Below are 16,416 nucleotides of genomic sequence, written 5' to 3'. Positions count from 1 at the left end.
TAGAAACAAAGATAGTATGGTGGCAGCTGCTCAGAAAAGAAAAGGAAAAAAACCTCATAACTGGTCTATAAAGGTTTCTTATAAGAAGCCCACACTGCTTAAATAAATTTTTTAAATAAGTACTAAGGTTTCAGTACAGTAATACAAATTAGTAGACTACAAAATACACAAATATAAAGTGACTGGCCCAAAATATGTAATCACTATTTTACCACAAACTACTCTAAATTTCATCCCAAACAATCCAGTCCCCAGAAATCAAGTTTAATCCCGAGAAGATACACTTTTGTGCATGTCTAAAATCTGAATTCTGCCAGAAACCGGCATCTTGGGAGACTCCTCGTGGCTTTATGCCTGACATCTCCGCAGCCTGACTCCCCTTCACCTCGCATCTTCTCCCTGTGTTCACAAAGGAGCCCCAGGGAGCTGCTCACCAGGTGTTGGAGGCACCCCAGCAAGATTCTGAGATTTGAGCAGTGACATTCCAATTAACTGTACGCATTGTCAAGGCAATGATGATGGAATTTTCAAGTAGGTGGCAGAGATCTGTTCTGGTAGAAAAAGAGACTGATTGCAATAATTAGATTTTCACTCTTTTGGGGAAAAAGCACAGTCAGAACATCACCATCACTGAGGTCCTGCAGGACCTAGAGAAGTTTGTGCTCTGTAAGAGTGACGGAGAATAGATGTCACTATAGCATTGCCTCCCACAGAGCTAAGAGACTTCCATATGGCCTGCTAGGCTCAGGAAGCTGGGAAGCCTACCTGGATTTACATTAGAGGAAAGGAAAGCAATTCAGATGAGGAACAGATAAAAGTTGAAGGATTCAAGAGAGCCTGAGTGAACTGAGTTCATGGGACAGATTTTATCAGGAGAGACTTAGGAGAGAAAATTTGAAGACGTTCACTCTGCTAAGATTTGAGATCTCTTCCAGAACTTTTGGAGGGATATTGCAATACACTTGATCTTAGCCAAGAGGCCAAGAAGCGATGGGGTGGGGGGGTGGGGGTGGGGGAACACTACAATAGTATTAATTTCTCTTTAATTAATTTTCACTGCATGATTAATATTGTTTTGAATGTGGCACCATCTGTGAGGGATCTATTAGTCCCTCAGGAATAACTGGAAGTCATCCCTTCCAAGATGAGGACCTGATTATGTCAACTTCACTCCTGAAAGTCCACCAAAAGTTCCTAATCACCGTGCTTAGCACTGCATGATCTGGCCCCCACCTTGGTTCAGTGACATCTCCTGCCATCATCCAAAATCTATACTCCAGCCACATATAAAATGGATCATTCCCAAAATGTACTGTTGTAATATTGTGCCTTATAATAAATATATATTTGGTATTTCTTGCATTCCTAGCACAAAGCTCCTACAGCCATTAAAGCTTCTTAAATGTTGAGAGAGGTAAAGATGTCTCTTGTTATGTTAACAAGAGGACTTTTATTACCCTAAGGATTGGGGCTGGCTCCCAGGGGAACCAACCCTGTGAACAGAAGGTTGGAATTTTCAGTTCCTCCTCTGAGCAGAGGAGAGGAGCTAAAGGTTAAGTCAATCACCAACGGTCAATGATTTAATCAGTCATGCCTGTGTAATGAAGCCTCCATAAAGGATGGACTACAGAAGCATCTTGGAGATGTGGGGAGAGTTGCTAGCTTAGAGATTACAGGAGCTCTGCATGCTTTCCCACCTACCTTGCCCTATGCGATGTGTCTCTTCTACCTGGCTGTTCCTCATTTGTATCCTTTATTATAAACTGGTGATCTAGTAAGTAGACTGTTTCTTTGAGATCTGGGAGCCACTTTAGCAAATTAATCAAACCCTAGGAGGGCTTGTGGGAACTTCCCATCTTTAGCCAGTTGGTTAGAAGCTCAGGTAACAACCTGACTCTGACTGGTGTCTAAAGTGATGAGGCAGTCTTTGGGACTGAGTCCTTAGCCTGTGGGATCTGATACCATCTCCGTGTAGATAGTGTCAGAATTGAGTTGAATTGTAGTACACCTGCCTGGTGTCAGAGGATCACTTGGTCACACACACACACACACACACACACACACACACACCGTGATCTCATAGGTCTTCAGATCTTCACACTCACTTTTACTCCCTCAGCCTGAAACACATCCATACTCCATTCATCCACCTATACAGCAAGTATTTGTTGAGCACCTATTACATGTTAAGTACTGTTCTAGGCACTGAGTGGCCAAAACAGTGAACAACAACCACCACCACAACAAAGCAGGGAAGAAACCACACAAAAAGCTGCTACCTACATGGGTTGCATATTCCCTTGGGTGATCTTCATGCTATTCAAAACATCCTCCAGTATCAACAAAATGCAGTGTGTGGATTTTGTTTGAATCTTAAACAAAAATTCATAAGACAGATGAAATTTGAATCTGATTGGATATTTGAAAATATTAAGAAATTATTATTGATTTTTTAGGTGAGATAATAGGATTATAGTTGTGGTGTTTAAATAAAAACAAGAATCTTTATCTTTTAGATAACACACTAAAATATTTATGGATACAATAATATAAGGTCTGGAACTGGATTTAAAATAGTCCATTGAGGGGTTGGGGGCAGTGAGGAGAATGCAGATGAAACAAAACTGTCATTTGTAAATAATTTTTAAATCATCCCTCTACGTTTGTATATGCTTGAAAAATTCTATCATACTAAGTTAAAAAAAGAAGAAGAAAACAAAGTAAAGATGTTCCTGCCCCCCTACAAGCCTTCCCTGGGACTCCAATCCCACCTCTACTTCCTGAAAGCCAAGGGCTGCTCTTGCTTTCCGAGCTACTTGGCTCCTCTTATCTTCACACCATTTCATGACGGTCACTTCATGTGTCATTCCCATGAGACAGCCACTTGAAGGCAGGGACCGTCTGTGTCTTTCTAATCATTCTTTCTTCAGCTCTAGCTATAATGTCTGGTGGAAAAATAGACACTACGCATCATCTCTGTAAATGAAAAGCCAAAGGCTATAACAATCAGATTTTAACGAAGGTGGCATTGGTTTTAGGTAGCTGTTTTCTGTACTACAGAAAATGATCTGGCCAGTGCACTTCTGTTTATTCAACATGTATTTACTGAGTCCTCCTATGTGTAAAAGACCCTGTGCTGGGGACCATAAATTCCCTATTAATAATTGTCTTCCTTCCTTGGAGTATCCATGAAAGACTTGCCAATTGAGGCAAGTAATCTCCCTAGAAGAGAGGGATATCTCAAAAGTAGAGTGTATTATCCATCTTACATTATCACGACATTGATTTTATTATTTGTACTTAATGTGGAATTGGGAGAGGCTGGGTATCAGAGATTCCTATCACTCACTGCTTACTGAAACCTGTAGAACTTAGCAAATTTCATATTATCAGTAGAATAAGTAATTTATATATTTTGTCTTTTAAGTATTTCGGGAAGAAAATAAACCTCAGAGGAAAAGCCAAAGTTGCTTTTATTTTCAGCTAACTTAATTTTTTCATGAGGGCTAGCTACCATTTTATCTTTTTATTTATTTATTTTGTTTATTTTTGAGAGAGAGAGAGAGAGACAGAGCACAAGTGGAAGAGAGGCAGAGAGAGAGGGAGACACACAATCTGAAGCAGACTCCAGGCTCTGAGCTGTCAGCACAGAGCCCAGTGTGGGGCTGGAACCCACAAACTGTGAGATCATGACCTGAGCTGAAATTTGATGCTTAACTGACTGAGCCACTCAGGCACCACTCCCTACTCAATTGGAGTAAAACTACATCATCTGCCAAGAAAAGTTCCCATGAAATAGAGTACTTTCAGAGTATAAATTTAACCAACTCGCTTTACTCTTTTACCATATCTTTGTACTTAACTTTGTTAAGTGCTTAAGATGTGTCAACATTTCAAAACCTGGGGCACCTAGGTGGCCTAGTCGGTTAGGCATCAGCTCTGACAGCATGGAGATGGCTTGGGGTTCTCTCTCTCTCTCTCTCTCTCTGCTCCTTCCCTGCTCATGCTCTCTGTCTCTCTCAAAATAAATAAACATTAAAAGAATTTCAAAATATGGATAATCTAGCTCAACAATGGCACAGTCTGACAGCCAAAGATATTCTTAATACAGTTTATTCCATCAATTCCAAGATAAAATAGACTTTGAGAGAGCTATTAGTAATGCACAAAGTGTTAGAAAACAGAAACCAGGATCACTGTTACAACTCTCCAATACACCAGTACTAACTAGGGCCAACTATCATGATGTTCACCATCCTAGGATCGCACAGCACATGTACCTCAAAGAAATGGACCACAGTTTAACTGAATTAACAAGTGAATGAATCTCATTAGTTTGGACTAATGAAGCAGTGTCATATACTTAAAATCTATGTTATAGATGAATATACTAAAGCTAAAAATTATACCTTGATAAAAGATTTTTGAGAAATCTCTTTAGTAATAGCCAAAATATTTTGACCAAGCATCTGAATATAAATAATATTTGAAAATACTCAACTATGTGTCTCAAATATTTAAGCATATTAATTTAGAGTAGTAGGTTTCATTAACTATGAAGAAAAATTTTATTAAACCAAGTGAAATTCCTACCTATTCCTGACTTTCCGTGTTCTCCGGCATGGGAGACAGCACCCAGTTGCTGACACCAGAAACTTGGCTTGAACTCTCTTTTGGACTCTCCCTTTCTCCGAGCCTCATCCACCTGATTACCAAAGTGCATTGTGTCTATGATCTAGCTTTTCCTCTTGTTTGCCTGAGAAACTCCCACTTTTCCTCACAATACAGTCCTGTGTAGCCTAACCTGACTCTCCCAGGCAGATTTAGAAATTCTTAACATCTCACATAATCCTCAGTTGTATTTCTATTACAGTATATTCTTAATCTTATCATTCGAGCCCGTCCTCCCTTACCAATGGGGCGGACCACAGCCAATTCAGGATAGGTAAGACTGATGGGGCAAACCAATATCCACAAGAGGGAGCCATTAATCAGGACTCAGAAATCAGAAGCTAGCCATAGAATCAAGGGATAGGGTTAAAATGGCACCTGGAAGACAAAGCTATGATATAGGAAGCAGAGGCCAGAATGGAGAGCAGTTTAGTAAAAGGAAGAGGGTCCAGAAATATCGCCACATAGAGGAGGGCACTTGTGGGGATGGGCACTGGGTGTTATATGGAAACCAACTTGACAATAAACTATTAAAAAATAATTAAATAAAAATAAATAAATAAAATATGTTAAAAAAAAAAAAAGAAAGAAAGAAATATTGCCACTTAAATTGGTGGGTCAGGGGATAACATTTACCAGAGAGAGCTTTGGTACATGGGGAATATTAAGTTGTCTAACAGAACCAAGTCAAAGCAATCATCAGAAATGTTCCATTTATGTGCCAGATGAATGGTAAGCTATTCCAGATATGTGGAAACCAGGGCTTTGGTTCAGCTGGGACTCAAATGCTGGAGGATGTGAAAGAGTCTGTGGGTGAGCTGGTTCTTATGGGGTGAGAGTACAGGGCAACTGAATCTATGGGTCAGGACCCAAGAAAAGGGTAGAAAAAGTCAAGGAGAATCACTCGTTTATTTAATAAACATATATTAAGTGCCTAATGTGTGCCAAGTGCTGTGCCAATGTCCTAGTCAACTTGAGCTGCCACAACAAACTACGATAGATGGGGTAACTTAAACACCCAGTTCTGGAGACCGGAAGTGCAAGATCATAGTACTAACAGGGCTGGTGCCTGGTGAGAGCTCTCTCCTTGGATGGCAGATGTCCCCCTTCTCACTGTATCTTCACAGGGCCTCTCCCCAGTGTATGTAGGTGGAGAGAGCGAAAGCAAACTCTCTGCTCTCTCTTCTCATATGGGTACTAACTCCATCATGAGGGCCCCATCTATGACCTCATCTAAACCCGTTTATCTCCCAAAGCTCCCATCTCCAACTACCATCACATTGGGAGTTAGGGCTTTAACAGGTGAGTTGTGGGGGATGCAATTCAGGGCATAGCAGCCTGAGTGCTTTGATGTTTATGGTGGAGCAGATCCCTTACAAGTACAAGTGACAGAATGTTGCAGAAAGGAAAAACTCAGAGGTTTTTAAAGAAATTGTTTTTCATGTTTATTTTTGAGAGACAGAGCATGAACGGGAGAACGGCAGAGAGAGATGGAAACCCAGAATCCAAAGTAGGCTCCAGGCTCTGAGCTGTCAGCACAGATCCGGATGCAGGGCTTGAACCCATGAACCATGAGATCACGACCCAAACAAAGTCGAATGTTCAACTGACTGAGCCACTCAGGTGCCCCAAAACTCAGAGGTTTTTAAGGAGAATGTATTTTTAGTAGTAAGTTTCATTACCTATAAAGAAAGATTTTATTAAACCAAGTCAAATATGTACCCATTCCTGAGTTTCAGCGTTCTCCAGGGAGACCTACGCAGTTGCTGACGCCAGAAACCTGACTTGAACTCTCTTTTGGACTCTCCCTCTCTCCGAGCCTCATCATCTGATTACCAAAGTTTTAAGGAGAATGTACTTCAGGAGTTGCTCATCTAGTCATCAAGTTTAAGGAAATGGCAGAAGACAAGAATAGGACCCAAACCAGGGTCAGAAGCGAAGAGTCTGTGAAATAGTAAGAGCCAGGGATGTTCAGGACACCAGCCTGGGAAGAGGTGCAGACGTAACAAACGGCATATGGGGTGGGGGGTTTGAAAGGCAGGGTTCCTTGTGGTGGCTGAACCCAAAGGAAAGGGCAGGCGAGCTGTTGAACTTGTTCAGAAATGAGGGGGAAGGCGGTCTTAGATGCAAGTTCCTCTTCAGGTTGTCTTCAAGCACAAAGCAGTCAATAAATATTTGTTGAGTAACTTAATGAATATGACTGAACTGCTTTTAAAATTGATTTAAATTAGCCTGACCCATAAGGAGTACTTTTTTAAACGAATAACTCTTGTAAACTTCTGTCCCAGTGGCCCAGTTTATATAATCTAGCTCCTTTTCTTCTTTCTAAGACGTTTCCCCCCCTCCTGTCTTTCCTAACTCTCCCTGAACATAAAGAGCTTCTTGAATCATATAAGCCAACGAAGAGAAAGGGGACAAAGCTGAGTAATCAAGTTGGATACTTTGGGGGAAGTCACTGCAAAAGACTTGATGCAGAAACACTCATTATTTGTGCTTTTCATTTGGCTGTGTAATCCTTCAACCTGTATCACGGGCATAGCAGAAATTCACTAGCCTTCCTTCCATGTTACTAGTGGAGAAAACACCCTTCTGAAGTGCCTTCATTTCATAACTAAATAAATGCTATTTGGGTTCTTGTTGAAGCCTTGTTAGGATGTTATGTAACAGAGGAAAAAGCCTACAGGGACAGCAAGGCCACTTGATGCTTTGCAGCACGTATTGTCTTCCCACTCATTGCCTTGCCAACGTGGGTGTATGCACGTGGTCCTTCCCGGAGCCACTTCCACTGGGCTCCTGCAACAGCCTCCTCTGTCATTGGCTGTGTGGCTGGGAATCGGTCAGCTAGATTCTCCTCACTCCTGGGGGGAATAGCATGAGGAAGTTCAGTCAGGGTCAAGGAGGCTTGTTTTCTCTTCCTCATCAATGGATTTACTCTATAAACTGATTTGTCCTGCCAAATAAAAGGAAATCCTCTTTGTCTTTCACACTTGAGCTTCCCTAACGTAAGCACTATCTCAGGAGTCACGATTAAGTCGCAAACTTATTTCAAAACACGCACGTTGCATTTGTTTTTTCCTGGAGTGATGATGAGATCAAGGCCTGTGTCTATGAAGCAGTTTATGAGAAATTTCTGGAAGTATAAGGTGTTTATCAGGATAGATGGTGGTGGTTTGAAGTTATTTTCCCCCTTTGCAATTCTGTTTTTCTCTAAGGATTTTAACCCTGTTTCCTGAAACCCTCACAAAAAGGCTTCAATGATAAAACTTTCCAAATAGCAAAATGTTAGAAAGCCGTAGTGCATGATCTAGCCTAATTAATATTTAATTCCTCAAATGCTGAGGATATTAAAAATGTGCCTTCCTAAAGTTGCAGTAAGCCTTTATACAGTTCTTCAGACAATTGAAAGGACGCCATATGTTAAGCGCCAAAATATTAAATCTCAAATGAGCTATGATCAGAAGTGTCTAGAAGAAAAACTAGCCATAAAAACCATAGAGTTTTTAAATAATAGGGTGAAAATGGCCTCAAAGATCAGTGAAATAGCCACTACAGTCCTGTCACTTTGCAGCTGAGGGGAACTAAGGCCACTCAGATGACATGATTTGTACATGGTGACAAAACTCAGGGGTAGGGAAATGGCAAAATAGAGGTCTTCTAGTCCCTAAAGTCCAATGCTGTGCTATAGAAAATTCTAGTTCACGGCACATTCTCCCATCCCAAACTGCACATTTAGGAATACATGTTTCGTATTAACATTCCAAACTACTATGAAAATTGAAGGCTATGTCTCCACGTATTTCCTTAAACATTTCCAAACGGGTTTTTTTTTTTTCTTTTCAGTTTTTGCATTGCATTTGGACTTTATTCTTAATTCAAAAGCTTAGCATAAAAGCAAGTCTTTGGCATTTTTTTCAAAGATGGAGATTTCCTTTGTGTCTTAGACCTTAGAGCTTCCTCAGACCTTATTTCATCTTAGCTAGTTTGATTTTCCTTTTTTCAACTCCTTTATTTTTATTTAATGAAAAAAGTGTGCTTCATTTTCTAAGAAAGTGTGCTTATCATTTACCTCCTTCCTATTTGAAATCCTTGTCTTATTTAGCCATGAAAGTCCATATATAATTTAACACATAGCAGAAAAAGAGTACAATTGGAAAAATGACAGTTTTGCTAAATTAAGCAGCATTTCTTAGAAGATCATAGGGAAATTAATTCTCCATGAGCTATACACCTGTTAGCACTGAATAATAAGTGCCACCTTCTCTAAACGCTATCATCAAGGTATCAAATCCCAATGTCCTTTGTCCAAGGTCAGGTATGGTTATCCCTTTGGAGATTTGAAGATAACAGATATATATCAATTACATTAGAAAGATGAAAGATAATTAGAGTGAAGATTTTATTTCTCCAGGCTGAGTGTGTTTCTAAAGAATGAATATTAAATGAAAATTAGTGAAGAATTTTAATTCAAGTCTATTTAGTATTCTTGAAAGGTTCATCAAAAATAACCACTGACATGTCATTATCCAACAAGTTCAAAGTACTTCCTATTTGGTAAAAGAAGACACTTCATGTTCTGTATAATCATGCTGTCATAAGAAAAAAAAACCACCTTTGATTTGACAGAAAGTATTCTTCCCCTACAGGAATTAAAACGAGGGAAAAACCCAAGTTGTTGAGTGCAAAAATAACTGTTGTAGTAATCAGTATTAAATTTGGCTATAAGCAATATTAATATATACTTTCTGTCCCAAGACAGCAGTAGCATTGGAATTACTATAATGGATGAATAATTAGTTTGCAACACAACCATGTATTTTACCAAAATACGTCCCTTATATAACAGAAAAAGTGAGCAAGTTTAAAAACAGTGACTCATGACCACCTGCTACTTCTAAAAATCCAGTGATACGCCTACCTATTATACAGAGGCTCGTAATCTCTTTTTAGAGATCTAGATCTCTCTTTTTATTCTCTACCGCTGTCAGCCAACTCACTTTATGGCTATTAAGTCCATAAAGCTTCTGAATCCTCTCCAGCTCATCTCATAACAAAAGCTGACCACCTGACATGCAGGCCTGGTTTTGTGAGAATTCATTAATCCTGCCCTAAGACTCTGATAACCTGAGTCAACAGTGAACACATTAGTGAAATACAATTGCTGGTTTATGGAGTTATTCCAGTTAGCCACTGAGCAGGAGGCATCTCCTAGTTCTTCCATTGTTTAAAGATTCATTCAATTTGTCATTAAGCTGAGTGGACATAAAAGATGAGGCAATGAAATCATGAGTTGATCTAGCCACAAAAATAACTCCCATCATTTTTTAAAAAAAGCTTAATATTAATTCAATTTTTTATTTAATATGTCATATCTAGATAGAGACTTTGAGCTGTAACAAGTAACTATCTTCAAACCACAAACACTTACTGAAATGCTTTATGTCAAGGATTTTTATGGACCTTTGAGATAGTCTAGAATCCTTGAAAGAAAATTAAAACCTCTAAACAGGTTTTGCAAATTCATACCACAACTATTTCAATCAATGTCAAAAATATCATGCCTGTATTTTTTCCAAAACAAAATTAAACTGACGATTAGGAGAACTACTGATCTCGATGACACCTTAAAAGTATCTTGCCTTAGTCCCCCAATTCATAGAGGCGAAAAACTGAGGTCTAGCTAGGTTAAGTGATATAGAGGTAAACACAGGTCAGTGGCTCTTATGTGAAATAAACTGGAAACAGGTGGAAGGTCAAATGAATCTCTTCTCTGTTCTTTCCATGCAGGACAGAGTTCACAATCATTCTTGTGCCTCCACCTGTAATATCTTCTCTTCGTATCCCTTTGTTCCAAGTACTAATCTATGTGCTATTCCTAAAGAGTCTGAATTTCTCAGTTAACTCTTAAGTTTGGAAAATAATCCCTTAAGCCAACACATGGTCTTAAATTACACTGTTGTCCATGGCATATGAATAGGTGTTCCCTAAAAAAGTGGTCTCGGATCAAATTGGTTTTGGAAACGCTAGGATAAACAAAGATTTCTTCTCTGTAAGATTGTTTCAGAACTTTAATACGTTGATGTGCTTCAAGAACCTTTGGATGTGTGCATCCCAACCTTATTTGGTACGATTTTTTTCTTTTTTGAAACAGCATATGTCATAGACACTATGGTAAAATGAAACATAACATGGGAAACACGGCGACATAAGCTAATTCCTAATGAGCTTAGCTCAGATGTGTCTTTTTCAGAAATATACTTCTTTTACAGTTATGAATGAAACGATTATTTTGAAAATTTGCAAATGACATAGTAGAAAACTAAACTGACCTCTATTTATACTAGCCAATGATAAGAAGCTATTGGAGTATTTGCATTTTAAAATTGGCTTTTGGAAGACTATAAAGGCTTTAAGATGTGAAGAAATTATAATTTAAGTTGGCATTTCATGTACTGTGAATAGACGCTCTACCAGTTAACACCCAATGATTTCACATATGTATCTGCTTCCTTGTAAAGCTGATCCTAATAATAGAGGTGCACTAAGCACTGCCTGCCAGACTATGCTAAGTACTTTCCATTGTTGACAACAGTCCCCTAAGGTAGAGCCTTTTTATCATTCAAACCAAAGTGGTCTAGTTTTCAGGCCTATGCTATTCACCTCACTACACTCCTTCCCCAGTCTACCCTAATTACCAAAGCTCCCATAATTCAAACATAAACCCTGCTTTTTCTTTTCATACCACAGTTCCAGAAAGTGCCAGGATTTAAGCCAGGATTCTGTCTCTATTTCAGAACTATTTCTCTAGCCTTATGTGGGAAATACTGAGCTTCTTTAGAGAAGGCACTTTGATTTGTGCAATGGATAAGGATGCCGTAAATTAGGCAGATACACAGGAGGCAATTGAACTCATTCGAGTTCTAAAGAGGCTCAGAACACTTCATTGGCTAATGGTGACCCCACTAGTTCACTGTCTTTACTACCTTTTCCTTGAGTATAGTTGCTACTCTAAGTGTGGTCCAAGGACCCCTGCTATTCCCCAAACTATTTATAATGAGTCTGTGAAAAAAGGGCTTCTTCCAGAAAGCAAATCGATTACCACACTAAACATGCTATTTTGGATTCAGCTGGCATTTGTTTTCAAAGCACGAACTTCTTGAGAAAGTATCGTGCAGGTTTACATGCTGGTGCAAGCTCTATGTAGGAGGCTGCTGAATAAACCTACCTGAAGAAGTTTTCAGATGACCCAGAGTTCTTGATTATGACATGGGCAAGTACATTTAACTCTTGAACAATACCTGTTTGAGCTGTGCACGTCTATTTACATGTGGACTTATTTTTATAAATATAGTATAGTGCTATAAATGTATTTTCTCTTCCTAAGGTTTTTAAAATAATATTTTCTTTTTTAATTTTTTTAATTTTTTAAAATGTTTTTTTATTTATTTCTGAGAGAGAGAGAGAGAGAGAGAGCGAGCCAGCGTGAGCAAGGGAGGGTCAGAGAGAGAGGGAGATACAGAATCTGAATCGCTCCAGGCTCTCAGCTAGCTGTCAGCACAGAGCCCATCTTGGGGCTGGAACCCACGAACGGCGAGATCAGGACCTGAGCCGATGGCGGACGCTTAACCGACTGAGCCACCCACGTACCCCTAAATAACATTTTCTATTTTCTAGCTTACTTTATTGTAAGAATGTGGTATATAATAAACACGGCATACAAAATATGTATTGACCTACTGCTTCTGTTAGTAGTTAAGTTTCAGGGATTTACGTACAAGTTATATATGGATTTTTGACTGCATGGGGTCAACTGTGTGCCCTTAACCCACTGTTGTTCACAAGTCTACTGTAATAATTTGCTTTACTACAGCTATTGCTTGCTTGAAAGTTTGCTTAAGTTTCATGATTTCATATTAGGACAGTACTCCCAATATAGTTATTACTGAATGTATTTATTACGGAATACTTCTGCTTACCACTGCGTATTTCCCAAGAAGTATTAACAACACTACCAATACATTGTTCATTTTTGGTACACAATCTTAAAGGAAAGTGTAGTCTAAATAAAAATTAGTAGAAAGTCAAATAGAGAATATGAATTTTTGTCATTTCATTGACTGAGTGCCTATAATTTTAATTTTTAAAAAAATTCAATCTAGGGGTGCCTGCATGGCTCAGTCACTTAAGTGTCCAACTTTGGCTGAGGTCATGATTGCACAGGTCATAAGTTCAAGCCCTGCGTTGGCCTCTATGCTGACAACTCAGAGCCTGAAGCCTGCCTCGAATTCTGGGTTTCCCTCTCTCTCTGCCCCTCTCGACTCACGCTCTATTTCTCTGTCTCTCTATGTCTCTCTCAAAAATAAACAAACATTAAAAACTTAAAAAATAAAAAAAATAAATAAAAATTCAATCTAATTCTAAATACATCTCTTCAGCATGGTGAAGATAGACAAAAACAATAAGAATAGACCTTTCTAATGTGCTTACACCAATTCCACCTAACATGTCTCTAGAAATATTTTCTCAATAAGGTAGAGATGGGATATGAATTACAGTACTTTACAGAGAACAGTCTTTTACTGAACATTCCATATAGCTTGGGTGACTTCATTGTTATGGCACATTTTCCTCACTTATTAAAAGGGAGACAAAAGAAACTTCTTTCATGTGCTCTCCATTCCTTTGAGATTTCTCCGCAGCAGTTTTAAACTCCCCAGCTGCCCACATAAAAGGCACAGTAGAGAACTAAGCAATCATCCAGCTACTTCAGACTTTACTGACTTTTGCCTCAATTATCTGAAACTTCAGAAAAGTCATCTTTTTAAATTATCTAAGCAGTTGCCTCGGTTCCTCCCAAGAGCTCTGTAGTAATCTATACCTAATTCCATAACCTTTAGAATGGAACCCCTTGCTTGAGACTGAGGTTTTTTAAAAAAAATTTTTTTTTTAATGTTTTAGTTATTTCTGAGAGAGAGAGACAGACAGACAGCGTGAGCAAGGAAGGGTGGGAGAGAGAGGGAGACACAGAATCTGAAGCAGGCTCCAGGCTCTGAGCTGTCAGCACAGAGCCCGACACGGGGCTCAAACCCACGAACCGGGAGATCATGACCTGAGCCGAAGTCAGACGCTTAACAGACTGAGCCACCCAGATGCCCCGAGACTGCGTTTTGAAGATAATCTTATGAGTCTCTACTGCTAAGTACATCTTTGCAGTGTCTGATGGAGAGCACTAAGCACCATCCCTGAAGAGTTGTGACAATGTAAACATAAAATATTTATCTAGTGTTTAGTCAGACAGACAGGCACAAACAAAAGTCGTTAGAATATGCTAAATCACAACCATGGCCATAACAACAGAAACGTGAGGAGAAAGAAAAAAAAAACTTGTCAGGAGCTCATGGCCATGTTCTCACAGGGGAGGAGGAACACAGAGAGGATGTATTTCTCTTCATTTATCTTGAGCAAATGTTTGCTTTGGTCTATTTTTGCCTTCTCTCCCACTTCCTACTACACAAGTCACACTTGTTTAGAATCCGTCATGTCAATATTTAAGGGACTCATTTAGCGGCTGCATTGTCTCCACTTCCTGTAATCACTGAACACTAACGTGTAGCCGTTTTCCACTTTCAGAATAAGTTTAAAGCATAATTATCGCCATTCTTATGCCCTCTTCCCACAAGCAACCTCTACATTTCAAATCAGCTTCCGATAATGGTTCAGCGGTTCTGGAATTCTGCTTTGTCTATGTTTCATACTGCATGCCTTAAAGAAGATGGAGGAAAGGTGTAAAATTAATCTATTAATTCAAACCTACTGACCTCCTGAACCAGGACTCTTCAGTGATAAACCCCGGGCATTTACATTTTCTTATACTTTTGATAATTTCCTTTCTTTATTTGGAAGCCTTATTAATCAGATATTGAATATTCTAGACTGACTCTGGTTCTCTCTTTCTGTCATTTTGTTCTCCTTTTCAGGATATGCTTCAATTTTATCTTCCAACTTTTCTGGTAATTTTTTAAAGTTTATTTAAGGGAGAGAGAGAGAATGAGAGACAATGAGCAGGGAAGGGGCAGAGAGAGATAGAGAGAAAGAGAATTACAGACAGGCTCCAAGCTGTGTATTAGTGCAGAGCCCCATGCGGGGCTCAAAGTCATGAACCGTGAGATCATAACCTGAGCCAAAATCAAGAGTCAGATGCTTAACTGATGGAGCAACCCAGTCACCCCCAACTTTTCCTGTAATTTTTATTTTGCCATCATATTTTTAATTTCCAAGATCATGTTTATATTCTCTTCCTTTTTCTTTTTTTTCATTGTGCCACTTCCTTTTTCTTAAAAAAAGTTGCAACATTTCTTTTCTCTGCTAGGATGTTCAAATTATAGTTCCCTTGAAGTTTTATCATTCTCCTTGCATTATCTCCATTTCCTGAGTTGTGTTTTTTTTTTTTTCTTTGTCATCAGCTCTCTCTTGGATAGTAGAAGCCTTCTTTAAATATCTGGTGATCCTTGGTTGTCCACGCATATTTAATACTGGACCATTATAAAGCTGGCTGGAAGCCAGAGCTGGGGGTAAGGCAAGCAAAATGCCTTGAACACAAAATGTAAGGCAGTGCACATATACTCAGAGTTGCGCAAGTGTGATCTGGAGACTGTGCACATTATGAGGAGAATGAGTGCTTAGGTGTCCCACTCTGGGCTTTCCCCTAGGTTCACCTTACTGGAAGCCCCACATGCATGAGTGGGGCTGGGAGAGGTGTCGAGTGTGGGAGAGTGGTGGGGGACTCAATCAATTGTGCACCGTGGGCTCCAAACATCTATATCTGAAGATGTTTCCTCTGGGGAACTTTAGGTTCTCAGGATCCTAGGAAAGGATTCTCAGCCTGTCTAAAGAAAAATGAGCCTGACTGCAACTCTGGAGCTGTCCTGGGGGAAAGGGGCTGAGGCTCACCATTCCACAGGCAGATCAACACTCCCTTGTTTTCAGCTTAGCATTCCACTCTTCTGTTGCTGGGGCCCCAAGCCCTAAACCTCCCTGGCTCAGTTTCTCCAGACAACAAACCTCTCCTGAGGGAGTGGGGGATATGTGATCATCTGACAGTGATGGGTGAGTATAGGAAGCCAGGATTCCTTAATACTCCTTGTCCAGAATTTTCAACAATCTCTTCATCTTCCAGCCTTTAACTTCCATGCTCTCTTGGAGCCCATAATTCCTGTAATAACTTTCATGTGCTTACACACACACACACACACACACACGCACGCACACGCACACACACACCCCGCACACGCACACACACACCCCACACATATTGTAGATACTTAGGTTTCCCTTTCTCCTCTATAATGAGTTATTTGTCACTGCTCTAACCACTGTCTATCCCTGGAGTCATAAATGTCATCTCATTTCATCACAATGGTATTAGTGCTTTTCTTTCTTATTTTTCCTATTTGGGGTGAGTTTTAAGAGAAGAGGGGCTAGAAATGTCTTTGCCATCTCAGGTTCACCTCTCTGTTTTGAAAATATACTAGTCCCCTCAAAAACGTTTTCTCTTAAATGTTTACCTCCAAACTATTTCCCAAACCAATCATCTTTATAAGCTACTTTTTTAAAAACCCAATTTAGTGCTCGCTTCGGCAGCACATATACTAAAATTGGAACGATACAGAGAAGATTAGCATGGCCCCTGCGCAAGGATGACACGCAAATTCGTGAAGCGTTCCATATTTTTTGAATGCTGACAAAAAC

The 16,416-nt window shown here is 39.6% G+C and overlaps 1 long non-coding RNA gene and 1 other non-coding gene across 2 annotated transcripts in view; one reads left to right on the top strand and one right to left on the bottom strand.

The window, feature by feature from the left end:
• LOC120226423 overlaps window positions 1–16,416 on the bottom strand; it is a 137,874-nt gene that overhangs the window by 30,974 nt on the left and 90,484 nt on the right. The window lies entirely within an intron of this gene.
• On the top strand, window positions 16,293–16,399 carry LOC120226424. The gene has a single exon (XR_005527015.1). It is a non-coding gene; the product is annotated as a U6 spliceosomal RNA (small nuclear RNA).

Source organism: Hyaena hyaena, unplaced genomic scaffold, assembly GCF_003009895.1.
Source record: "Hyaena hyaena isolate Hyena2069 unplaced genomic scaffold, ASM300989v1 scaffold_1687, whole genome shotgun sequence".
In the NCBI taxonomy this organism is placed as follows: Eukaryota; Metazoa; Chordata; class Mammalia; order Carnivora; family Hyaenidae; genus Hyaena; species Hyaena hyaena.
Note: the sequence above shows the minus strand (reverse complement) of the source record. Positions and strands in the feature narration are given on the sequence as shown.